The sequence below is a fragment of the Nuphar pumila genome, chromosome 2 (assembly GCF_984573655.1).
Source record: "Nuphar pumila chromosome 2, dmNupPumi1.hap1.1, whole genome shotgun sequence".
Classification (NCBI taxonomy): domain Eukaryota; kingdom Viridiplantae; phylum Streptophyta; class Magnoliopsida; order Nymphaeales; family Nymphaeaceae; genus Nuphar; species Nuphar pumila.
The window spans coordinates 45,092,774-45,120,010 of record NC_143250.1 but is presented as its reverse complement, the minus strand read 5'-3'; the positions used below and the strand labels follow the sequence as shown (position 1 = coordinate 45,120,010).

Here is a 27,237-nt window from a genome sequence, read left to right as displayed (position 1 = left end):
AGCTTTTTAGAGGTAGGTCATGCATGGCAGGGTGATCGTAGAGTCCCACTCGGAGTTTTCTCCCACGTCGGTGATGGTTGCTCATAATAAAAATATATATATAATCAATGGAATGGATTGATTATGTGTTTCCTATATTATAGTACATTTGGTTCGATCACATGACTAATAAATATATATATATATAATCAATCGAACGGATTGAGTATATGTTTCCTATACTACAGTACATTTGGTTCCATCACATGAGATTCATTTCCTAATACACTTTAAAAAGTGTCTCATTTGAATGGTACTCTATAAACAATCTATCATAAAACCTTTTTGGCATAAAACTTCAAAATCAAGCCTCAAAAAATTGAGTTGGCCCGAACCCAAATTTTTTTTTGGAATGGATTCAGATTGGATCTAACTCGGATTCAAGTTGGGATGTCGACATCCCCCCCCCCCCCCCCCCCCCCCGGTTACTTTCTATTTAAGCCCCTAAGGGGGTTTATGTTTTAAAAACCTGCACGCTCCCTCTCTTCCTCTCACTCTCTATAAACCTCCACCTTGTCTCTCTGCTCTCTATTTACCCTCTCCCATGTCATTGGGACCCTCTCGCCGAAAGCCCTCTCCCTGGTAGAGTTCTCTCTTTCCCTTTCGTCTCTCCCCTTTCAAATGAGCAAAAAGCCTACCGACGGCACCACCTCCCCACTGGCGCCCTCCTTGCGAGGTGCACACATCACCGCCACCATCACTACCACGGGCCCTGTCCTGCCACCTCCCTTCCACCTATTGCGTTGTGCTGCTCTCTGCCTGGACCAGGTGGCCGAACGACCACCTGATCTCTGCATCCTCGCCGGACGGAAGAGGGCCTCTTCCTGTTCTTCTTCTCCTTCTCTTGATTTCCATCCAGCCAGGAGGCAGGCGTGTCTTCAGCCTTCGCCTGTCGCCCCTCCTCACGTTCCCTTCCTCCTTCGTCTCTTATCTTTTCCAACGAAATGAAGGGGCTACTTGCCCCCTCCCTTTAGATTTTTTGGTAGGCAGAGGGCACTCGACCCTCTCCTGCTGCTTCTTCCTTGATTTCACAGAAGACCAGAGGGCATCCAGGCATCTACCATTTCCTCTTTGGTTTTTGGCAGGATCCCCGCTTTTCGTACCCTCTTCTTGGTTGTTGGAGGACCACCGTGAAGGGTCGACACCCCTTGCTATGCGATAAAGTAGAAAGAAAAGAAAGAAGCGGGTGGCAATCATAGCCACGGCCAACCCTCATCTTTCTCTTCTGTATGTGACCTTGACCCGACCCACACTCTATACGTGAAGAGAATAAAATATAGAATGGAGAACGATGATGGAAAATGACTTCTAATACTTTTTACTCAAAAAGGCTCTTAACACTTGAATACCTACAATGACTCTTAGACTAGGCTTTTATAGCACTAGTAAGACCTTTCTAGATGTATTGAGACTCCAAACGACTCTTAAAAACTTGTACCTATTTAATAACTCTAGAAGACTCTTAGAAACTTATACCTACTTAATAATTCTAAAAGACTCCTAGAAACTTGTACATACTCAATAATTCTTCTAAAAGACTTAGAAACTTGTACATGCTCAATAATTCTATAAACATTGTTCAAGTTTAATTTATTCACAACAATGCCTCTTCTAAATTAAATTTGCTCCTTACGCCCAATCTTTTTGCATTTCTCTTGAAGACTTGTCCACTTAGTGGCTTCGTAAAAATATTTGTCATCTGATCTTCGGTTCTGCAGTACTCCATATGAACATCACCTTCATTCACAAGTTCCCTCAGAAAATAATACTGAATCCGAATGTGTTTCGTCCTTCCATGAAGAACTGGATCTTTCGCAACTGAGATAGTTAAGTTGTTGTCACAGAAAAGAGTTGTTGGCTTATTTTGCTTCTGCTTCAAACTCTCCAAAAATTCACGCAACCGGATTAACTGACAACTTGCAAAAGATGCAACAATATATTCTGCTTTCGTAGTAGAAAGTGCAACAATTGATTGTTTCTTTGAGCTCCACGAAATTGCTCCACTTTCAAGATTAAATACATAACCTGAAGTACTTCTGCTATCATCAACACTCTCTGCTAAGTCACTATCAGTATAACCAATAAGGTTGACTGCAACATTAGTTTCATAAAGAATTTCATAATCGATAGTTCCTTTCACATATCTTAGAATTCTTTTTGCAACTTTCCAATGGTTTGAATATGGCTTCTCCATGAATCTACTCACCAAACTGACAACATACATAATGTCAAGCCTTGTGGATATGAGATACATTAGATTTCCAACCAAACTTCTGAACATAGTGGAATTGACAAGTTTTCTTCCACCTTCTTTAGATAGCTTCAAACCCGAAATGCATGGAGTCGAAATTGGATTAGCATTCTTCATCTTGAACTTCTTCAAGATCTCTTTTGCATAGCTCTTCTGCGAAATAAAAATTTCTTTCTTGGTTTGATAAACTTCAATACCAAGGAAATGATGCAATTCACCCAATTCTGTCATCTCAAACTCTGTCATCATTGAGTTCTTTAACTCATTCAACATCTGCACATCATTTTCTGTAAAAATTAGATCATCAACATAAAGACTTACAACAATGAATCTTCCTTTCGAATTGACTTTGATGTAGAGAGTATGCTCATATGGACATTTCTGAAATCCACATTTTTCAAAATATGAATTGATGTGGCTATACCATGCTCTGGGTGATTGCTTCAACCCGTACAAAGCTTTCTTCAACTTGTACACTTTCTTCTCTTCTCCTTCCTTGACAAACCCAAGTGGTTGGTCAATATAGACTTCTTCATTAAGAACATCATTCAAGAATGCAGATTTTACGTCCATTTGAAAAAGCTTTCAATTATTCTGAGCAACAATAGAAATAATTAAACGAACAGTCTCAAGTCTTGAAACAGAAGCAAATACCTCTATAAAATCTTCTCCTTCTTTTTGCGTGTAACCTTTTGCTACCAGCCTTGCCTTGTGCTTGTTGATAGAGCCATCTGGATTCATCTTTGTCTTGTACACCCACTTTACTCCAATAGAACTTTTGTGTGGTGGTAAATCTACAAGCTCCCATGTATCATTGTTTTCAATTTAACCAATTTCTTCTTTCATGGCTCTCCTCTATTTTTCTTCTTGACATGCATCATCAAAAGAAATTGGATCTTCACCTGCAAAGAAAGCAAAAAATATGACATCATTCTCACTAACTTCTTTTGTGATGTCATATAATTCTTGGATGCTTCTCATTTTTCTTATAGGGTTGCTCGATGAAGAACTTGGGAAAGCAAAATAATTTCCTTCTTGGGCACCATTTTCATTATTTTCAAATGCTGGATCATTCTCTTCTTCTTTAAACTCAAAAGGAAAGATAGGCAAATTTTCTTTTTCAACCTCCAAGTCTTCAAATATAGAATTTTCATCAAATCAAACATCTCGACTGATCACAATCTTCTTTGTCACCGGGTTGTACAACTTGTAAGCTTTGCTTCTTTCGCTGTAGCCTATGAAAATACACTTCTCTGATTTATCATCCAACTTGTTTCTCATAGCATCTGGAACATGAGCATAAGCCACACTTCTGAATACCTTAAGATGGTGAACACTAGCCTTTGAACCATACCATACTTCATGTGGTGTGTAATTTTTCATGCTTTTTGTTGGTGATCTGTTAATAAGATAAACTGCATAAGAAACAACTTCTGCCCAAAATCTTCTTGACAGTTTCTTCTTCTTAAGAATGCATTTGGCCATCTCCATAATTGTTAGATTCTTTCTTTCACACACACCATTTTATTGTGGTGTATGTCGGGTCGTCATTTCATGCCAAATACCATTGTCCTTGCAATATTTTTCAAACTCATTTGAAAAATATTCACCTCCACGGTCAGTCCGCAAAGTATTGATTTTCAGCATAGTAAATGTTTCAACTTCCGCCTTGAAGTCTTTGAATTTCTGAAAAGCTTTAGATTTTTCTTTGACACAATACACCCAAACTTTTTGTGAGTAATCATCAATGAAAGAGATAAAATAATGATTACCTCTCAAAGATGTCACTGTCATCGAACCACAAAGATCTGAATGAATAGGCTCCAAAGGTCTTGTTGCACGCCATGATGATTGAGGAGGAAATGGATTTTTGTGTTGTTTTCCAAGTTGGCATGCTTCACAAACTTTATCAAGATGATCAATTTGAGGCAAGCCTTTGACCATCATCTTCTTTGAGAGCAGCTTCAAATTTTTATAATTCAAGTGTTCATATCTATCATGCCATAACTTAGAAACTCCATTATCAATACTAGTAAAACAAGACATATTTTTATTTTGAAGAGTGAGTGAAAAAAGATTATTTGAAACAACTTCAACCCTTGCAATAACTTGCTTTTTTCTTGACAAGTAGCAAGCCATGTCATGGAAATGAATGTCGTATCCCTTCTTCAAAAGATGCCCCACACTGAGCAAATTATTTTTCAAACCAGAAACGAAATAAACTTCAGACATTTTCTCCATTTTTCTAGATTTTGTTTTGAAGTCTATTTCACCAACACCACTAACTTTGTAAGCCTTTTCATCTCTTACTTTAACTTCACCATAATTAGATTCAAACAACTTAGAAAATACATTTTTGTTACTTGCCATATGCTTACTAGCACCACTGTCTATTTACCAAACATCATCAAGATCTCCACCATGAGACACAAGCAACAAAGTGTCATGATTTTGCTCTTAGTTTTTGTTTTCATACACCAAATGAGTACCATGCCTTTCTTCCTTCTTGTAGCAGCTAGGGGTGGCAAAACCTGACACGACCCGCCAACCCGCCTCTTAGGCGGGTTTGGGTTTGGCTTAAACTAACCCGTTTAATAAACGGGTTGACCAGCCTAACCCATTTATTAAACAGGTCGGGTTTGTGTTAGGGGTATGCCAACCCGCCAACCCGCCAACCCGGCTGACACGTTTAATAAACGGGTTAGGCGTTTGGGTCAACTCGTTTACCCGAACCTGACCCGCCAACCCGTTTACCCGACCCGCCCGCCAACCCGCTTACCCGACCTAACCCATTTATTAAACGAGTTGGCGGGTAGTGTCGGGTTACCCATTTAATAAACGGGTCGGGTTCGTGTTTGCCACAACCGACCCATTTATTAAATGGGTCGGGTTCGGGTTGAGGTATGCTGACCCGCCAACCTGTCGGGTCGACCCGCCAACCCGACCCGATTGTCACCCCTAGTACCAGCATTCACTTGCCATATGACTAGGTTTGTGGCAATTATAGCATTCAAAATAGCTACAACATCTCCCTCTTTGATTTTCATGACCTCTTCCTCTTTGCGAGCCTTTGAAATTTTGATTTTGATTCAAGTCATTCTCTTTACTTGAATAATCGTCTCTTCCACGAGCATATGAGCCTCTTACTTTAAAGCTTTCACTTCTTTCACGACCACTTCCTCGACCTTTTTTATTTTTGAAATTCTCCTTCTTCTCATTTAGAGACAATTTTGACTGGAGTGCTTGATCCAAAACTACTTCTTTCTTCTTTTTTATTAGCCTTTTTTCATGAGCTTGCAACGAGCCTGTAAGTTCATCAATGGTCATGGTATTCAAGTCCTTTGATTTTTCAATGGCTACCATAATGTAGTCAAATTTTGAATCCAAAGAATGGAGAATTTTCTCAATGACACGAACATCATCCATAATTTCACCATTTTTTTTATTGGTTAACTATAGACAATACTCGTGAACAATAATCAGAAACTGATTCTAACTCCGTTTTATGAAAACCTTTAAACTCTCCTCGAAGAGTTTGCAAACGGAACTTTTTTACCCTTTCACCTCCTTTAAATGAACTTCTCAAAATCTTTCATGCTTGCTTTGAGAAAGTAGCACACACAATCTTCTCAAAAGCGACTTCATTTGAGGTTACTCCTTGGTAGATTACCATAAGAGCTCTCTTATCTTTTTTTTTGACGCTTTTAGACTCTCTCTTTGAGCCTGTGACATTTCTTCTTCATTTTCAACTTCAATGTAGCCTTTTTCGACTATCTCTCACAATTCTTGAGATCCAAGAATAGCTTTCATTTGGATACTCTAATTGTCATAATTTTCTTTAGTTAATTGAGGGACGAAAGGAAGAGGAATAGAGTTGTTCATTTTAATCGAACAAAGCTCTGATACCAATTTGAAGAGAATAAAATATAAAAATGAAGAGAAAAATGGAGAACGATGATAGAGAATGAGTTCTAATACTTTTTACTCAAAAAGGCTCTTCATACTTGGATACCTAAAATGACTCTTAGACTAGGCTTTTATAACACTAGTAAGACATTTCTAGATGTATTAAGACTCCAAAAGACTCTTAGAAACTTGTACCTATTTAATAACTCTAGAAGATTCTTAGAAACTTGTACCTACTTAATAATTCTAGAAGACTCTTAGAAACTTGTACATGCTCAATAGTTCTAGAAACATTGTTCAAGTTTAATTTATTCCCAATAATACATAAGGAGGTACGACAACGCCTCTGCGGGCCCTCTGTCAGACAGAGGCAGGCCGACCACTCTGACCGACTGCTCTCCTTTCCTCTTCTCTGTTGATTCATGTGGGCAGGCCACCTTGCCGCAACATCCAAGTCCAGTGGGCCCCACTATCTCGACCACTGTGTTGTTACTTGGGGTCGATATGCATCGAGATTTGCTTCACTCTATGCGTGTGCTTACTTGTGAACCACTACAATTGGACCGTGTGGGCCTAGTGGCATCGAGACTTGTGCTCCACTATTTGGGAAATTAAGCATTTCTTCGAGATCTGTACACCACCTTTAGATTTGTGCATTATCTTAAGAACCACACCACTTTCATTTTACATGCATGTCGCTTCGCCGGATCCATCACCATTTTTTGTCATAACTTGCTTCGTTGTCTCTTTCATTGCATACCTGCATCATAGTGCAACCTTGCACGCATTTTTGTACTCTTAACAAAGAGTATGATTTGTATGAGGTAGAGATTTTTTACTCTAACTCTAGCATCTGTGCAATTTTAATGCATGTCTATTAGCATAAATTTATGGTAATTAAAATGTGTGCTTTCATATTTAAGTTACAATGAGCATATATATATATATATATATATATATATATATATATATATATATATATATATATATATATAATGTTTTTAATTTAATGATGCAGTTTTGTGTATTCTTAATCCCTTTTAAATACATTATTTACTTTGTCATCGTGTTGTAATGTGCACAGACTCTAGCTTTATGCAATTTACTTAGCCCGATGTATAGTTTCGTACACTGGGCCTCGATTACGTTATTTACTTTGTTATCGCGTTGTAATGTGCACTGGCTCCAGTTTTATGCAATTTACTTAGCCAGATGTACGATTTTGTATATTGGGTCTCGTTTATGGTATTTACTTTGTCATTGAGCTATAATGTACACAGACTTCAGCTTTATGCAATTTACTTAGCCTGATATACAGTTTCGTACTCTAGACCTCGTTTACGCTATTTACTTTATCGTTGCATTGTAATGTGCATGGTTGCACTTTTGGATGTGATATTTTTAAACAATATTTTTCAATGAAATACATGGGAAAATCGTCAACCAAAGATATAAAACCGACTTTCCACCGAAGTGGTGAGTACGGGTCGAATCCACAGGGAACAGGATATTTCTGAATTAATTCTAAAATAACACTTTATTAACATAAAAAGTTTACAATCTATGTCAATGTTTACAAATTACATTAAATAACATTCTAACTATGAAAATAAACTACAATAGGCGACTAAGTCTTCAGCAGGTCTCCAAGGGCAAAATTGTCTTTTCACATCAAGTGCAGTCGCACATCACAATTGAATTGCATTTGTTAACCTGTTCTAACTTAACAACCTACATAATAAAAACACAAAGTCAGTAACTAAATCAATAATTAATCTAAATTACATCTACAACTATTTCTAAATTATTTCTAAATTAAACTACAGTTAAATTAAACATATAAAACTAAAGTTATACTAACTAAGTGAACTAACTAATCTAAGCAACTCTAATTACTCTAAATACTGTTAATATACTAACTACAATATTAGAAAACAGTAAAACTACACGAAATCAGACAAATAGTTAAAAGACTGTTTTGTCCCTAAAGAAGGCAAAAATGGATTCTGACAGCTTTTCACAAAACGACTGTTTGAGGGGTCAAACGAATTCCAAATTTAGTCAAATCACTTCTATTCTATAAAAGACAGATCCAAGAAGCTGACACAGTTTAAAGAAGTGAAAAATACGTTCTGGATCTCCAGAACGAAGCGTTTCAAAATCAGGAGAATTTGGGAAATCGTTGGACCCAAAATTTCAAAATCCGAACAAGTTGTTTTCATAATACGCTTAAAAACCAGACCAAATCAACTCGGATCGAGCTGAAATTTGGTCTGCAGACAGTTAACACACCAATGGGGAGAATAGAAAAAGAATATCCAGAAAACTCACGAAAGATCCACATGAAATAACTAGTGCATGATCGGGTAAAAATTAGGGTTTTGGTTCAGTGCACTATTCATCCCTTTGAATCCACAATTGACATTTGGACATTGAACCACGTACAAAAACAGTCCTAACTGAACCTAACCTACTGTTAAACTACAGAAAATAATAACAATTAAACTAAATTATAAAATCTAAGAAATAACCTAACCTAAACTTACTAGTACTCCAAATAAGATATCTAAATGAATATAAACTCTAATTAAACCTAATGCATAATATCTAATATCACTAACTAACTTAACTATCTATTCTAATATTAATTCTAACCAACTAAAAAAACTACTAACCTACGGTTAGGCTAACTAGCTAAGATTACTCATTAACTAAATTAAACACTAACGATATTAACTAACTATCTAGGGTTAATTAATTAACTACGGTTAGACACTAACTATTGTTAACCTAATAACTAGGATTAGTCGACTAATTAACTAGAGTTAGGTAAGGTTGGTTACTTGAGTTAAACTAGGGCTAACTATTGATAGGGTTTAACTACTAGGGTTGCTAACATTAACTAGGGTTAGTTTAATAACTATGGTTATTCTAGGGGGTCGGTTTAGGATAACTAAGGTCGGTTAGGGTTAAGAGGGTGTAACTAGGGTTCGGTTAGGGTTAGTAGGATTAACTAACTATGGTTAATTAGGATTAGCTAGGGGCGGTTGGGATTAGGTAGGGTTAACTAAGGTCAAACGAGGTTAACTAAGGGTAAACAACAAAGTACAATTAGAAACCTAAGGTTAGGCTAATTAACATTAACTAGAGTTATACACTAACTACGGTTAGTTCCTAAATTAGGTCAACTAGGGTTCCAACTAAGTGGGTTAGGGTCTAACTATGATTGATATGGGTCGGTTAGGGTTAGTGACTACTATCTAAGGTTAATCTACTTAGGACTAACTATTAACTAAGGTTAGTTAGGATTCACTAGGGTTAGCTAAGGTAGATAGGTTTAACTAAGGTTTGACTAGGGTTTACTATGGTGGACAAGGGTCGGATGGGATAAGGTAGGGTTAACTAAGATTCTAACTAGGGTACTGTTGGGGTGACTAACTAGGTTTAGGTAAGGATTAACTAGGGTCTAATAATTAACTAGACTAAGATTAGGGTTTAGCTAGAATCGATTAGGGTTAACTATGGTTAGTTGACTAGGTTAAATGCTAACTGGGATTGGATACTAACTTAGGTTAAACTAGGGTCGGTTAGAGTATTTAAGCATTAACTAACTAACTAAGGTTTGTTCTAACTAGGGTTAGGTTTAACTAACTAGGGTTAGTCTAGGTGGCGGTTTTAGAATAGGATTTGAATAGGGTCCACGCCAACCTAGATTAGACTAATTACATTACTAACTCATTGTCATTTCCTAAAACATTAGTACAAGTCTAAATTAACTCCTATATTAACTATACCCTAAAATTAGCATCTACTTAATTAGACCTACACGAATTTCACTAATCTAACTCTTACACAACCAACTAAATTAATTAGCTAATATCAATTCTAGGCTATGAACTACCTAAAAGGGGTCATACACGGTTTTCTAAATCCTATCCTAAGACAAATAATGCTAAATTGAGTAACATCTAAGCAATGCTAATTCCTAACTAAGAAAATAGTTAATAGGGCAATCAAGATATGAATCCACGAATTTAGTAGGAACCTCTCCTCTCATTATTGCATTAATTGCACTTAGGAAAGTGTTCAACTTCAAAAACCGTCCAGCCTCTTTTTCATTAAAACCATTAATTCCTTTTTGAAAACCTTTCCCAAAAACACCCTATACGATTTTGGCTAGATTTAAAAGAGCATATAGCATTAAATCCTTTTTTTTTGAAAATCTTTCCCAAAGCATCCCACACGATTTTTGGGGTTGGCTTTAAATGAGCATTTATAATTTCAAAACTTTCACAAAACTCGTGTAAATGCTTTTGGAAAGAACTTTGGAATTCCAAAGGGTTTCCAAAAGTCGTGTAACCCTCATTAAAAGGCCCTTTGGAATTCCAAAGGGTTGCCTTGTTGGAAAAATGAATCATTTATAATTGGGCTAGGAAATAGAGATTTCCTTAAATGCAATTCACGATTTTAGAGGGATTGGTCTTCTACCAAAAACGTCTCTTAATACATTGACCACATTGCCCTTGACTATCAAAAGGTTATCCTAATTAAATACCTATGCTAGAATAAAATTAATCTAACTAAATTAATATCTCTACAAATCAATCAAAGGACATAATGGGAAAGCTACCAAAAATCAAACCTATCTCTATTAACTACTACACGAAAATTAAAAAACACTAAGTTAATGCTAAATTAACTACCATGAAAATCACGAATTGTACTTACTCTATGACTAAAGCTAATATCACATATGAAATACCTACATCACGAATTAAAGAAATAAACTAATGTACCTAGCACACAAAAATCGACAATCCTAAATTAACATGAAAATAACTAAAATAATTATAAAGAATCTAAACACTACATTATTACTAACATTAACCTATGATTAATCCTAATATCAAATACGTCTAACATGAATCTAAAAAGAAACTACCTACAGAAAATTAAATCAAAAACGACTTGAACAAACACTATATGAAAGCTACAATAAACTAAAATCTAAAACATATGAAACGAATCCCTCTAAGCAAGATCTACATTATGCTATGCTACTTTTGAACGTTTAAAACTAAGACACACTAAAATTAAGTTACGCCTATGCTGGGAATCAAAATGACATAGAAAATGCTACATTAACAACCTAAGATAATCGGCTAGCCTAAATACAAAACAGAAATTCAGCAATGACAAAATATATTACAAGATTAAGACTAACTATAAACGATAACTAAAACACATTACCAATTTATCAAAATACTTTCTAACAGAAAATGCTACAGCTGATTGGACGACCTACCTAAAAAAAACAGGAAAACAACATCGACACTCACTTCTAGCAAGATCTAAAAACGTCAAAACAACAACTGACATATGCACAACTCCTAAAATCCTAAACTTGATCACCACAAGACATACAAAGCTGGACATACTGGAAAAACGCAGACACTTTGTAAACAGCAAATAAAAAACACACGCATGCACACAACACACCATCGATGGATTAAACATGAAATAATTAAACAAAGCACCCACCTAAACACACTACGTGCTGGCTTTTGCACGAACAAAAGCTATACTAAGGCTGACAAAAATACAGAAAAACACACAGCACATTACCCATGCACATGATAGGGTTTAGCTAGAAGAGAAGATAGAAGAAGACCTACCTCTTGGACGATCCGAAGACTGAGGGGAAAAAGAGAAGAGCGGACTTTGCTTGGCTTCGCACCGTTCGGAACCTCGTTGATGCTGGAAATACACCATGGTACCATGTCCTACAGCTGCAACACGTTGGAAATCCACCGAAGATGAAGTGTGAACCGATTCTCGATCGGGGGGCGTAGAAGACCGGATGGAGGTAGAGTCGGCCCTTCTCGTTGGAGTGTTTCGCACTTCCACCCAAGAAAAGTGTTTCCCACCTCTTCTGCACCTGCAAAACACAGCAACAATGGAGATTAAACAACATGGAAGATAAAGAAATGGAGAGGTTGTGAAAGAAGGCAAGAAAAAACTTGGATCTCAAGCTTGTTTTCATGCTCTAATGGAGATGGCGTGAAGATAGAGGATGAGAAGGGGCTGGAGTTAGATTCATGCCCCTAGGGCACGAATACCAAGGCAAAGATAGATGGAATGGGCTCCCCCTCTCCCTTTTGACGTTTTGGCTTCTTTTGGCTATTTTACAAAAACAGTGTTAAAATAAAAATAATTCCTGGGCGCCTCGTTTTACAGGGGGTTTTTAGAAAATGTTTTTACAAAACTTAAGTGGGCTGGAGCTGGGTTAAATCCATGTAATTTGGTCCAGATCCAAAGTCCAAATGGGCGTCTGGATCCAAATCTCTCAAATCGGATCCGATATTTGACCCGTTACACTGTAAATGCCATAATTCCTTCAAATTAACTCCGATTTTGATGAAATTCGAACCAAAGCTCTCTAACATCATTATGCACCTAAGTGTATGTTTTAAATCTATAGATGATGCATTTATGCAGTGAAATTGTATTAATAAAATGTGATATTTATGCATCATCAATGCACGAGCTTCGACTTTATGCAATTTACTTAGCTCGATGTACAATTTTTTATACCAGACCTTGTTTATGCTATTTACTTTGTCGTCGCATTGTAACGTGCAAAAGCGTTTGCTTTACACAAATTTACTTAGCCCGATGTATGGTTTCGTATACCGGGCCTCCTCTACACAATTTACTTATCTCGATATACAGTTTCGTATACTGAGCATTTCTTATGCAATTTATTTAGCTCGATGTGTGATTTCATACACCAGACCTTGTTTTACGTTATTTACTTTGTCATGGCTTCTGCTTTAATATATATGTATCCTATATACATATATAATTGTAGAAGGTATGCAGTTTTGTGTACACTTGCCTACTTTAAATTATGCTAGTATGTATTGAAAGACATAGATTTGTGCATCCTTACTGTAACTTGATTTCAAAAGAATCTACATACAAAGTTTCAAGCTCGCATTCTCTAATATCTCGAAAAGCAAAACAAGTGTTTTGCGTTCGCATATTCGCAATGTCCAACAATTACATACATAGATTATCCTAAGTATAAAGCAAGGCTCACATGCACCATTGTATCAATGTTGTCGCGTCCGTGCTTATCGGTCAAACTCCCTAGCGTTGAAGGGTTCTTCTAATCACCTTTCCAACTTGGTTCAAACTTTAAAATAATTTGAGATTGACATAACTCAGGAATTCATAACTGAGTTTTTTCTTCCAACTAATATAACAAAAAGGCTTCGACTACATAGCCTTCGATTGTACGTACATCAAGTCCTTCTTTTCTGTATCTAGAATGACTCAGATATTCTCCGACCTAAGGTGTGGGATATCATAATTTCTAATATTGTGTTTGGGTTTCTTTCTAAGAAACTAATATCTTTCTCATCATACTGGTACTATCAGACATGCACAATACATTAGTACTACAATGAATAGACTGGAGGTTTATGGTAACTTCGTAGTGTGACAGTGCATTATGTTAAAGGAAATCATATAAACAGAGATGATCGCCTTCATAGGTAAGATGCTCGATTTGGTTTAAAAGACCAGAATGTATACCTAACGTACACATTCATCCTTTGATTCTGTCAAGGGAGAGGATATGATGGTACAAAAACTTCAATAGACAAGTTGTTAACAACTATGATCCTTGAGTAGCAATGACTTGGTGTCTCCGGTCATTAGAGTTAGGGAGACTGGGCTATCAAATATTATTCTAGGTGGTAAATCTCATTGACTTCTATAGAAGTTTGAATGCATGTCCTGTTGTTTATGTCTCTGAAGAATTTTCTCTCAGTCAATAGGTCGTCTCCTTTGGAGCAGACTCAACTAGTCGTTTGGGATATCAAAATATATAGAATAATAAACCCTTAGATACTCTCAGTTGTTTCTACGTATTATCTTGTGCGTACCCACAAGTCATTAATTATCGAGACAAGATTATGATGTGATTAATGCATGTGATTTATGTTGGAGCTCGTTCACTGAACCCTGTTGAACATGAGATTATATGAATGAAATATAATATGACTGTAATTTATGTTGTGATACATGTCGAATATGTATATGCTTAAACCCAAACTGGTGGTCATCGACCATGTGAGTGGTCAACTGTGATTATGCAGGAATGACAATGAGAATCCACTTGATAAAAATAATCTGATGGTGAACTTGTTTACAAAATGCGGTAAATCTCTAAAAGATTGAACTGTTTAAATATATTGTTTGAGATGGACTGTGATAGCCAATTGTAAATCTATGAATTTAGCTATATTTCAATTATTGTAGCATTATTAAATGTTGATTTCAGATTAACCATAGTGCACGGTATGATTGGAATGAATTATAGAGATATTAGGTGAATGATATATCCCGCCTACAAACGAGTATGTTGAGTTATTAGGTAAATGAACATCACACCTACTTAGTCTTGTTGCAAATTTTTGTATTGACTTATATCTTATTAAATGCATTGTGTTTTGTCTGAATAACATATGTCACATATGTTTATCTGATTAATGTATATCATGAATATCTGCTTAAGTGGATTGTAATAGCTTGGTACAAATTACCATATGTTCTGGCGTAGACCTACCAGGCTTTCATGAGTCTGACCCATTTTATGGGCATACAAGTGATTACAGGTTTAGCTGTGGAGCGGATGCAGTGATGGCGTCGGTGAGCCAATCATTTTCTTTTTACAAGCACTAAATTTAGATATATTTTACTATTGTTTTGGCTTTTGTAACGCTCTTTTCGTTTGGAATTGAAATACCTTAAACGAGTCATGTTATTTTTGAATTCAGTGTAATTGATTTTTGTGTAGATTGTAACCTATTTGAGGTCTCAAACCCTGTTTGAAAATGTTTTCACTGTCGATTTTAATAAAAAAAGAAAAATATTTAAAATTTTTCATATTTTTCCAAGGATTGAAAATCGCGGGGCGTTACACTTATCAAAACTTAGCAAATTTGTTGACAAAGAGACTTTCTCAAGAAACTGTATTTAAGACATCAAGGGGAATGAGGTTAATGTCTATAAAAGTAATCATCGTTGATTGAAATCTAACTATATGATAAGGGTCAAATCATGTCTAGTGGTCAATGAGAAGAACAAGTCTCTGAGTGATTGATTTGAGCACTTAATATTTTTCTCAATCTTGATATCAAGTGCGAAACCTCTGTGTGGAGGTTGAGTTTAAATTAAACTCTTAATAAGATCTATAGGCCTTATGGCTGGAGTGTTTCAAAAAAGATTACACATTGATGGGCTTATCTATATGAGTGTGAAGGTGGGGTGTCTCTATTGCACTCATAAAATTGGGATACAATGCATGACCCTTAATATGTGGTTTATATATATTGGTAGACACATTATGACCACTTAAAATAAAAGTGTGTGTTACGGAGTTTAGAAAGTCAATTATGATTCTCAAATCAATGTTAATGCTATTGGGGTCCTAGACTGACTAAGACTAACACTAATGTGGAAGTTCAAACCCAAAAAGTACCTTCATTTATGCATTGAATTTTTGTGAATAGTTTCTTGAGCCCTCTTCTATAGTTTTGATACACGTGAGGGATTGTTGAATTTGATTCAAAATTATTCCTAAGTTTTCTATGCATTTTTTTTCTATTTTCCTAAGTTTATGGGTTTTTTGTCTTTTCTATAAGTTTAGTCTCATATTGAAGATTGTAGGAACTTTTCTTATCCTTATATAGAGGGGTAGTGAATTAAAGGGCAAGGCCCTCAAGGGTATTAGATCTTTAGCCTGCGTATCTCTTTATTTTTGGAGCTTGGATCTTGGACCTTAGATATTGACTTTTGACTTTTAACTTGGTTTTGGACCTTGGACCTTCGGTTAGAGTTTGGGATTGGACCTATTTTTTTAGCACTTGGGATGAATTTAATCCCCAAGTCTAAAACCAACCTCTGAGCAAGCCTTAAATATGCCATTGACTTTGCATTGATTGAATCTTTCTAAACCTTATTTGGATTCGTTTAGACCAAGCCCAACGTTTATGCATGGAGCTTTAATGGTCTTAACAGTCCACCAGCATCTCCCTTCTTTGACCATTGATTGTTGACCCAATTTTGGACATTCTTGACCTTGACAGGATCATTTTAAACCCTACTCGTGCTCGAGTAAGTACTTATGGTTGGCCGTTTGGCCAGCTTAGGCCCATTAAGGCTAGTCATTTGGGCCTCTTAAAGGCCTTTCATGGGCCTTTGTGGTGGTTGAGGGGGTTGAGGCCTATATAAACCTAAGTCCTCTTCATAGTGACAAATGTTTTAAACGACAAATTCTTGTTTTTTAAAAACTTGCGAGAAATTGAAATTTTTTCATAAATCTTGCATTTTTTCGGCAAAATCTCGACAATAAAAAATAAATTAAAAAATATAAAATTTATTTTTATAAGAAAATATTGATAAAAATTATTTAAAAATAAAAATACATGTTTTTTCGTGATAAATAGTCGTTTAAAATGTAAATATCGCGTTTAATTTGCAATATTTATTTTTTTTCATAAATCTCGCGAGAAATTGTTGTTTTAAACTTTCAGGCAATTTCTTGCGATATTATCGCGAGATTTTCATAAATCTCGCGATATTTGTCACACTGGTCCTCTCTCATTACTTTCATTCTCAACACTCTCCTCAACTCTCTCTTGATCTTTTCTCTCTCCTCTTTCACAGTTTCTTTTTGGATTCATATCCAGTTGTAGTTTAGATCCATACATGATTGTACTTCAGATCCATGCTCGCTTGTAGTCTAGATTTATACCCATTTGAATATAGGATTCATACCCATATCTGAACTCAAGATCCATACCCAATTCGATCATGAATCTTCTTATCCTAGTCAAGAGGTTTTCAAGGTAGTTCATGTTGAATACAGGATTCATACCCACATGGAAGAAGACATCCAAAGCACCCCCTGACGGTAATCTGTCAAAAGGTGCCTCTGACCCAATCTGGTCCTAGTAATTTAGAATAGGAGATCATTTAAATCGTTCTCTTTTATCCATATATTCTTGTCAAACACCAATATCAACTCTTTTTTATGCCAAAAATATTGCATACTCTAAAGGAGAATGTAGGAAAATGAAACATAGACACAGATTAATTTGTTAAAGCAGTCTTTGACATGTTTTTTTTTTTTTGGATAATCCAAGGAAAACCCCCTCCTAATCACAATCGCACATTGTCTGGCCTCCGGCTAGTAAAACTCTTGATGACCCTCCTGCCTACTGGAGAGAGTAGGCTCATCTTTGACCTTGTGGCAAGGGATAACACCCGTGAGTTTCGACGTCTGGTCAAGTTCGTGACATTCACAGGTCACCCCTACCAGATGAGTGGAGCCCTTGTGGGTTCATGGCAGTTGTTGGTTCAATCTCCGGTGATCATTAATTACGAAATTACCTTTCTTTTGTATGACCGGGCATCATGACATGAGGCAACTTGATCTTTGGGTTCTACATGGCGTCAAGATGTAACTGTGCAAAAGATGAAGTTGAAGAAATACATGAATGATATAGAAAATATATTTCTTACTGCCTAGCGAGTTTATACGAATTGGGCTGAACTGAGTACCTATTGTTCATATTCATCTTGTTGGGCCTAGGTTAAGGATTTTGAACGAGCTCTTTACGAGCAGAACATCATCTATTTTCAACATTTAAACGTGCATATAACATTGTCACGGGCCTATTTCCTTCAATGGGCCAGCGCGGCGCGACGGTTCTTCCTTACCGCCGCAAGCCTACTCGTCAGCTCGCTTGCCGGTCGCGGAAGCTTATGATCAGAGTGCAAGAGAGCAAGAGAGAATAAAGGGAGAGAAGTTGCAATCACAAGAAGCAATCACAACGAGGGTGAACAAAAGAAAGCTCAGCGCATTTAATTCATTCACAATTTTGCCCGCAGGCTATTACAGTTCAAGTATACGGGCTGCCCCTTCGGGGTATTGATTCACCTGAACCGGGCAGCTTACATCAGACTCAACAAAAGCAAAACAGACTCTAGCGCAACTGTACACTGTAAGTCGCAAGGGAACATGCTCCCCCTTTCAAATCATGCGCCGTCCTCGGCGCCATCTGTTTCGTGGTAAGCCCTGACTTCAGCCGGGTAGCGGCTGTTCATTCGAAATGCAGGCTCCCACGTTGGTTCCGCTGTTTCCTCCCACTGCACCAAGTATTTCTTCGCTTGCCCCAAGTAGTTGACCTTGTGGCGAAGGATCTGACTGAGGTGCTTCTCGGCCCGTTGTGCTGCCGGGGCCCTCTGCATGATGGGAGCGCGTTGCGGCACATTGCGTTCCGGGTCTCCATCATCTGGATGGAACTGCTTGAGGTTGCACACGTGGAACACCGGGTGCACCTTGAAGTCTGGGGGCAACTCCAGCTTATATGCCAGCTTGCCCACCTTCTTTGTGATGGTGAAGGGTCCCTCATACTTTCTGAGTAGTCCGCGGTGCCGCCCGCGGAAGATGCCTGTGCGACCAGGATATAACTTCACCAACACTTGGTCCCCAACCTGGAACCCTGCGGGCCGACGGTGTTTGTCCGCCCACTTCTTCATTCTCTTCGCCGCTTTGTGTAAGAATGCCTTCGCCAACTCATTCTGCTCATGTCAGTCGCGAACAAACTGATAGGCGAAGGATGGCCTTCCCTTTTCTTGTGCGGCAAGAGTGTGCGGGGTCAGTGGCTGCTGCCCCGTGGCTATCTCAAACGGGCTGTGGCCTGAAGATTCGCTCTTCTGCAGATTATAACAAAACTGTGCCACATCAAGGAGCTTCACCCAATTTTTCTGATTGGCACTAACAAAGTGCCTAAGGTACTGCTCCAGTATCCCGTTGATGCGCTCTGTCTGCCCATCTGTCTGCGGATGGAAGCTTATTGAAAACAGCAAATCAGAGCCAAGTAACCGAAATACTTCACGCCAGAACTTGCCCGTGAAGCGAGCATCGCGATCGCTCACAATGCTCTTTGGTATGCCCCAGTGCTTCACCACATGCTTTACGAACAACTCTGCAGTCTTCTCTGCAGGGCACTCCTTGGAAGCTGAGATGAAGGTGGCATACTTTGAGAAACGATCCACCATGACTAAAATAGAACTGAGGCCCTCTACCTTTGGCAGACTAACAATGAAGTCCATATAGATGCTTTCCCAACGACGTTCTGGAATTGGTAGAGGCTCAAGGAGACCGGCAGCCTTCTGGTTTGTCCCCTTATCTTGCTGGCAGATGAGGCATGTCCGCATATACCCCTCAACATCGTCTCTCATCTGCGGCCAATAGTAGCCGCGCTCAAGGAGTGCTAAGGTCCGCTCCTGACCAGGATGGCCGGCCCATAGTGTATCATGGCACTCCTTGAGTAGCTTTCGGCGAAGGCTTCCCCACCATGGTACAAAGATGTGTCCCCCTTTTGTTACAAGGAGGCCATCCTGTAGCCAAAATCGTCGAGTCTTCCCTGCCTGCGCCAGAGAAACAAGGTGTTGTGCGGTCAGATCCTGCTGTGTACCCTCGCGGATGCGGCTCAGCAATGCACCCTCCAAATGCACTTCAGAAGGCTCTGCGCGTGCAGCAGCTAATTCAGCCCTACGGCTCAAAGCATCCGCCACAACATTGGTTTTTCCAACCTTGTACTCTAAGGCAAAGTCGAACTCAGCCAAAAACATCTGCCATCAAGCTTGCTTGGGCGTCAGCTTCTTTTGCGTCTGAAAATAGCTCGTGGCCACATTGTCCGTCTTGACGATGAACTCGGCACCCAAAAGATAGTGCCGCCAGGTCCTGAGGCAATACACAATGGCGGTCATCTCACGTTCGTGCACTGTGTACCGCCTCTCTGCATCCTTCAGCTTACGACTCTCATATGCGATCGGATGCCCGTCTTGCATAATAACTCCGCCAATGGCAAAGTCTGAGGCATCAGTGTGGACTTCGAAGGGTCTCGAATGATCAGGCAGTCGCAGCACTGGCTCTCTCACTAAGGCTTTCTTCAAGCCCTCGAAGGCATCTTGGCACGCTCCTGTCCAGAGCCATACCCGATTCTTCTTCAACAAATCTGTGAGGGGCGCAGCAATGAGGGAATAACCTTCGATGAAACGCCGATAATAATTTGCCAAGCCGAGGAATGACCGCAATTCTGGCACTTTGCTTGGCGGAACCCATTCCTGGATGGCCCTTATCTTCTGCCCATCCATACGCAGCACACCACGCCCCACAACGTGGCCAAGGAAGCTGATCTCCTCCTGCCCGAAGAGACACTTCTCTCGTTTAACATAGAGGTCATTCTCCTTCAGCACCTGAAACACTGTTCGCAAGTGCCCGACATGTTCCTCCATGTTACTGCTGTAGATCACGATATCATCCAGATAGACTACCACAAACTTGTCTAAGTAAGGGTAGAAAATCTGGTTCATTAAAGTCGTGAACGTGGCTGGAGCATTTGTCAACCCGAATGGCATTACTAGAAATTCGTAAGCACCATAGCGGGTGACACAAGTTGTTTTCGGCTCATCACCTTCGACAATCCTCACCTGCCAGTAACCCGATCGCAGATCTAGCTTGGAAAAGATACGGGCACTGCCTAGCTGATCGAACAAGTCTGCTATCAATGGCAATGGGTACTTGTTCTTCACCGTGACCTTGTTCAAGGCCCGATAATCCACACATAACCGTTTAGAGCCATCATGTTTTATCTGAAAAAGGACCGGGGCACCAAATGGGGCTTTTGATGGACGAACAATGCTTGCGTCCAACATCTCGTCTAGCTGCCTGCGCAGCTCCTTCAACTCTGCTGGCCCCATACGGTATGGAACCATTGCGGGAGGCTTTGCTCCCGGGGTCAACTCAATCTTGTGGTCGACCTCGCGTCTTGGCGGAAGACGCTTTGGCAATTCCGGAGGCATCACCCCCCGAAACTCCTCCAATAGAGGGGCTAGGGTCGGCGGCACTGCTGCTTCTACTTTCCCTTCATCTGCACGCACTGCAACTAAGAATGTCTGCTCCCCATGCTTGACACCCTTCTTCAGTTGCATTGCTGATAACACTTAAGACTTGCCTTTCTGCGTAAGGCACTGCACTGTGTGGGACAGGTCTGATCCCATGATCGTCAACGTGTTAAACTTTGGCAGCATCATCACATTCTGGCTTCGCAGAAACTCCATACCCAGAATCACCTTGAAATCGTCCAGGGGCACCACAGAGAAGTTGGCTTTGCCGACCCAACTCCCCACTTGAGTAGCCACATCTCTTGCTTCACCAAGAATGGGCTTGGCCTCAGAGTTTACTGTTTTGATAGTCCTCTGCTTTGGCCCAGTTTTCAAGCCCAACCGCTCTGCCTCTTCCCGCGAGACAAAGTTGTGTGTGGCCCCGGAGTCTACCATTACCGAAGTAGACTTTCCATTCATAATGACTTCTACGTACATAAGTTCCTTACTGACCTGCATGTTCTTAGCTGCGCAACTTCTAGCTGCGTTAATCGATCGCATGGCGCCCATCCTCAGTTGCATGGTCTCAGTGTCACTGCCTTCAGTATCGCTGCATTCTTCCTGTGCAGCATTGGCTTGCCCGTCGCCCTTTACAAGGCGCTTTGGGCATTGTCGGGCGATATGTCTATCACCACAGAACCAACATGTCACAACCGCACCCTTGTTGCTGTTGTTATGCTTTGTGTAGTTCTGTTTCTTTTCGAATTGATGGCGTGTCGACGCCTCACCTTTATCGTTGCGCTGCTCATCCTTCTTGCCTCCGTGGTCAGGCTTCTTCCCAACTTTGGTTGATGGGGTGAAAGGTTTGCGCTGAGTATCAACTAAGCGCTCCGCCGCCACATATGCATCTTCCAAAATACGGGGGTTGCTCCTTTCCACTTCGGACTGTGCCCATGGTTGAAGTCCCACAATGAACCAGTTGAGCATGTCGTCTTCTGGCATGTTAGGTATCTCCAGCATAAGCTTCTGGAACGTTCGGATATAGTCTTGCAATGAACCAGTATGTTTGAGTTCACGAACCATCCGGTAAGCCTGTCTCTGCGCATTTCTTGGCATGAAGTAGTTGCGCAACTCTACTTTGAAGTCGTCAAAGGTGTCTATCACACATTGACCCCTCTCCATGTCATTGCGCTTCCGCCTCCACCAAGCGATAGCATCACCATCAAGTAAGGCCGCTGCAGCCTTGATCCTCAGATCTTCAAGGGTCACATTTTGGATATCCAAGTAGTCTTCTACTTGGAACAAGAAGTTCTCAATGGCCTTGCTGTCGCGAGAACCGTTGAATTTTGCGGGTCTAGGTACATCAATCCTTGATGGTCTCTCACCATTTCCGCCATTCAGGGTCACCGTCCGCTGCAACGTACGGTTCCTCAACTCAAGATCGGTCACTGTAGTCGTCAACGAAGTGACCTGCCCCATTAGTAAGTTCACCTGCTCTTGCAGGCTCGCCACCACATCATTCAATCCATTGAATGATTCACATGCGCGTGAAATCGCTTCATCATGCGAAGTCACATCTTCCACCAACTTGTTAACAGTTGCAACCAACTCTTCTTGGCCCCGAGGTGAACCCATCTCCTCAGCTTCGGCAACTGCCTTGCCTCTGGTGTTGCGCAAGTGTTGATAAGGCGCCACGATGTCTTGCTCACAAATCGCAGCCTGTCGGCGTGTCTGTCGACACCGACTCCGGAGTCCCTTCCCCAGCACGAGAACGGGCTCTGGTACCAATTGTCACGGGCCTATTTCCTTCAATGGGCCAGCGCGGCGCGACGGTCCTTCCTTACCGCCGCAAGCCTACTCGTCAGCTCGCTTGCCGGTCGCGGAAGCTTATGATCAAAGTGCAAGAGAGCAAGAGAGAATAGAGGGAGAGAAGTTGCAATCACAAGAAGCAATCACAACGAGGGTGAACAAAAGAAAGCTCAACGCATTTAATTCATTCACAATTTTGCCCGCAGGTTATTACAGTTCAAGTATACGGGCTGCCCCTTCGGGGTATTGATTCACCTGAACCGAGCAGCTTACATCAGACTCAACAAAAGCAAAACAGACTCTAGCGCAACTGTACACTGTAAGTCGCAAGGGAACAAACATAATGTAAGCATTTAGTCGTTTAGGGGTGGAAACCGGGCTGGGTATCTGGCAGCGTGAGTTGGCTCGGGTTATGGATTGTGGACCTAAACCAAATGTAGCTGGATCCGGCCTGACCACTAGTCAACACTTTAACTGGGCCTGGTCCAATTAAAAAATGAATGAGCTTGGGCTGACAAGATCCGGGTAGCCCGAGCCTTTAGTAATTGGGTCGGGCGTATATCAGAACTGAGTTCAAGTCGGGCCTGTGCAACTCTTAGCGGACCCTATTTGGACCGGCTCGGGGCATGTTAATGGAATGATCCATATTCTTGAAAGTGGATATGGTGCTGATTAGTAACCGACCCATATCCTACCTTTTGCAACCCTATTGCCTATATGACAGAGAATGAATCATCTCCCTCGGATATTTCATTCATCCTTTGTTCTTTGCCTGCCTGATGCATGGGACGAAGATAAGGTTCTCTCTCTCTCTCTCTCTTGAATATGGGCCTTCCACTCTGCACCCTATAGTATGAGAAGAAAAGAGTTGAGAAGAATTTGAAAAAGAAATAAGAGAAATTCTGTAAAGGGGGACCTCTCCGGTCCTGTGCAGAACAGAACTCCCAACTCCATCTAGTCATGGCTTCAATCCCAACATTCAGAGATACACATTTCCCATCTTCCTTCCACTCACCCATAAAACCCTCCAAAACCCCTCCAAACCTCCTCAGTCCCACCATCCTCTTCCCCTTCCCCTCCACTGCCTCCATCAGAGCACTGTGTCAAGCAACCCCAAATGAGTCACCTCCAAATCTAGCCAAGCAACTCCACCCCCTCTACCACAGCCTCCTCTCTGAGAACACCAACAGCCCACCTTCCCAATCCCTAACGAAACCCAAGTCCACCTGGGTCAATCCATCCAGACCCAGGCACTCTGTTCTCACCCTTCAACGCCACAAGCGCATTCCTTATGCGTGGAATCCCCACCTGAAGGAACTCAAGGCCCTCCTCAAGAAACTCAACGAGTGCGACCTCTCACAGGCCTCTCTGGACGAGTCCCTTGCCGAACTCGAGCACCCACCATCCAAAGAGGACGCCCTCTTGATCCTCAATGGCTTGAGGCCATGGCAGAAAGCCCATCTCTTCTTCAACTGGTTGAAGACCCACCACGGTGACTTCGCCGCGGAGACCGTGTTCTACAATGTGGTGTTGAAGAGCTTGAGGTTCGGGAAGCAGTGGGAGATGGCGGAAGGCCTCGCCCGAGAGATGATCCAGAGAGGTATTGCCTTTGACAATGTTACTTACTCTACCATTATCACTTGTGCTAAGAAATGCCGCCTTTTCGATAGAGCTATTGAATGGTTTGAGAGAATGTATCAAACTGGTTGTATGCCTGATGAGGTCACCTACTGTGCAATTCTTGATGTTTATGCTAGACTGGGTAGGGTAGAGGATGTCTTGACTCTGTATGAGAGAGGTAGAGCAGATGGGTGGCAGCCGGACGCCGTAGCGTTTTCGGTATTGGGGAAGATGTTCGGCGAAGCCGGAGATTACGATGGTATCAAGTATGTCCTGGGGGAGATGAAGAGTCTTGGTGTTCGGCCCAATGTGATCGTGTACAATACGTTTTTAGAAGCACTGGGTAAGGCTGGGAAACCAGGTCTTGCTAGGAGTCTTTTTGAGGAAATGATTAGTGTAGGATTAACGCCTGACGCGATAACGCTTACCGCGCTTGTCAAGATCTATGGGAAGGCAAGATGGGGTAGGGATGCTCTGCAACTGTGGCAACAGATGAAGTTGAAGAACTGGCCAATGGATTTTATTCTTTACAATACTTTGTTGAGTATGTGTGCTGGTCTTGGGCTTGAAGATGAAGCAGAGAAGCTTTTCGAAGATATGCGCCAATCGGAGAGCTGTAAACCAGATAGTTGGAGTTATACTGCTTTGCTTAATATATATGCTAGTGGTGGTAAAGTTGAGAAGGCTCAGCAGTTGTTTGAAGAGATGCTGGGGTCCGAAAATAAGCTCAATGTGATGAGCTCTACCTGCCTCATTCAGTGTTTTGGTAGAGCAAAGAGAATTGATGATGTGGTGAAAGTGTTTGAGGTTACACTGGAAAGAGGAATAGTGCCTGATGATAGGATGTGTGGATCACTCTTATCCATCATTTCATTCTGTGAGAATGATGAGGTAGATAAGGTTCTCTCTTGTTTGGGAAGGGTAAATCCTCGGCTGGTTCGATTTGTTGAAATGATAGGTGATATGGATGTTGCTTTTGACGAGGTTAAAGCAGAATTCAGAGCAATACTTAATGAAGCTGCTGTCGAAGTGCGTAGACCGTTCTGTAATTGCCTGATAGATATATGTCATAAGCGCAAATTCACTGAGAGGGCTCATGAATTGTTCTATTTGGGAGTACTCTTTGGATTGTACTCTGGACTGCACACAAAGTCCAATAGTGAATGGTCTTTAGATCTCAGGAACTTGTCAGTGGGCGCAGCTTATACTGCATTTGAGGATTGGATGAGAGCTCTGTCAAAAGCCGTTCAAAGACATGAAGCTTTGCCTGAGTCCTTTGCAATTCATACAGGTGTTGGAGCTCATAAATTCTCAAAGGGTTTATCATCTATTTTTGACATGCATTTGAAGCAGATGGCTTCACCTTTTAATCTGAATGAGAACAGATCTGGGTGGTTCATCGCTTCACGAGATAAAGTGGTTTCATGGGTACAATCTGGGGACTTGTCCATCTTAGCTACCGCATAATAGAAGCACTTGCATCCTAAAGTAAAAGCCGTATCACTCTTAATGTGAAGTTTATACTTCTTGCCCAAGTGTTTATTTTCTTTTGGTATTGTAAAAGTATATTGGAGTAAATTTTGAGTTACTCAGTTGAACACTTTGTACCATAACGGCCTTGTTCTTTCAAATTGTATTTGTCCATAACGGCCTTTCAAATTGCATCTATTCTCTACTTATGTGCTTGTGTTGCTAGCATGCATTTGTCTGCAGCATTTTAATTTTCCAGATGCACAGGTAGCTTAGTGCTTTGAACAGATCCTGTTCACAGGCATGATCTCTCTCTCTCTCTCATACAGTAAATAATCAGCCAACATTGTTATGTATTCAATATGTTTTTCTGTTTCGCTGCTTTTAATGGCAGTTGGTGATGGTTGCAAGTATAGTGTTGAATCACACTATACATGTGTATGGTGTTATTGAATATATGTTCCATGGTGGGTATCCAGTCAATTCACATCACTTCTATGTTACATAGAATTGTCTAGCCTGAAAGTATGCAGCGACAATGGAACAACAATCTCTATCTATCATTTTACATGTAGTTGACATGTATTTGACCAAAGTTGGGATTTGGCTAGCTGTTGTAGGTGCATATGTCCTTTGTTTCCCAAGAATCTCTGCTAGCATTATTGAATTTTTTAACAATATTTGTTATACAAAATCTGGCAAAACCAAATAGTAAAATCATGTGGACATTTCAAGAATGAACCTATGCCAGCCTCTTGCTGTTATGCAGTTATCCTTACCTATGGAGGGGCACCCTTTGCATATTAATGTTTGTAATTATCATTTTTGAAGGACAATGTTCACTTTCTTCTATTTCTGATATGCAAACCTTTTGTTCTCAGGTTTGCTTCATTCTTTTTCTCATGTTCATCTTAGAGTCACATGTTTGACTGCGGTTTTATTCCTACATGGTTAGATACAGGTTTAAATTCATGTTGTGCTTTGTTCTTACTTGCATGCCTGTTACAGTCACTAATACACATTAATGCATTTTTCAATCTCTCTACACCATGGTCCCTAATCTGCTTGACTTTGGTGCTTTAATCATAAATAAGGTTTTGAACACTGGTAAGCCTCAGTCTGTGCATTGAGATTGTGCCCCTTGTTATCACTTGGATGTTAACTGTAGCTCATAT

At 40.3% G+C, this 27,237-nt stretch overlaps 1 pseudogene across 1 annotated transcript; it reads left to right on the top strand.

Moving 5' to 3' along the window:
* Positions 1-23,930: 23,930 nt before the first annotated feature.
* LOC149845377 (pentatricopeptide repeat-containing protein At5g46580, chloroplastic pseudogene) lies at positions 23,931-26,258 on the top strand (annotated as a pseudogene). Its single transcript, XR_016430188.1, has one exon. The product of XR_016430188.1 is annotated as a pentatricopeptide repeat-containing protein At5g46580, chloroplastic pseudogene (transcript).
* The last annotated feature ends 979 nt before the right edge of the window (positions 26,259-27,237 follow it).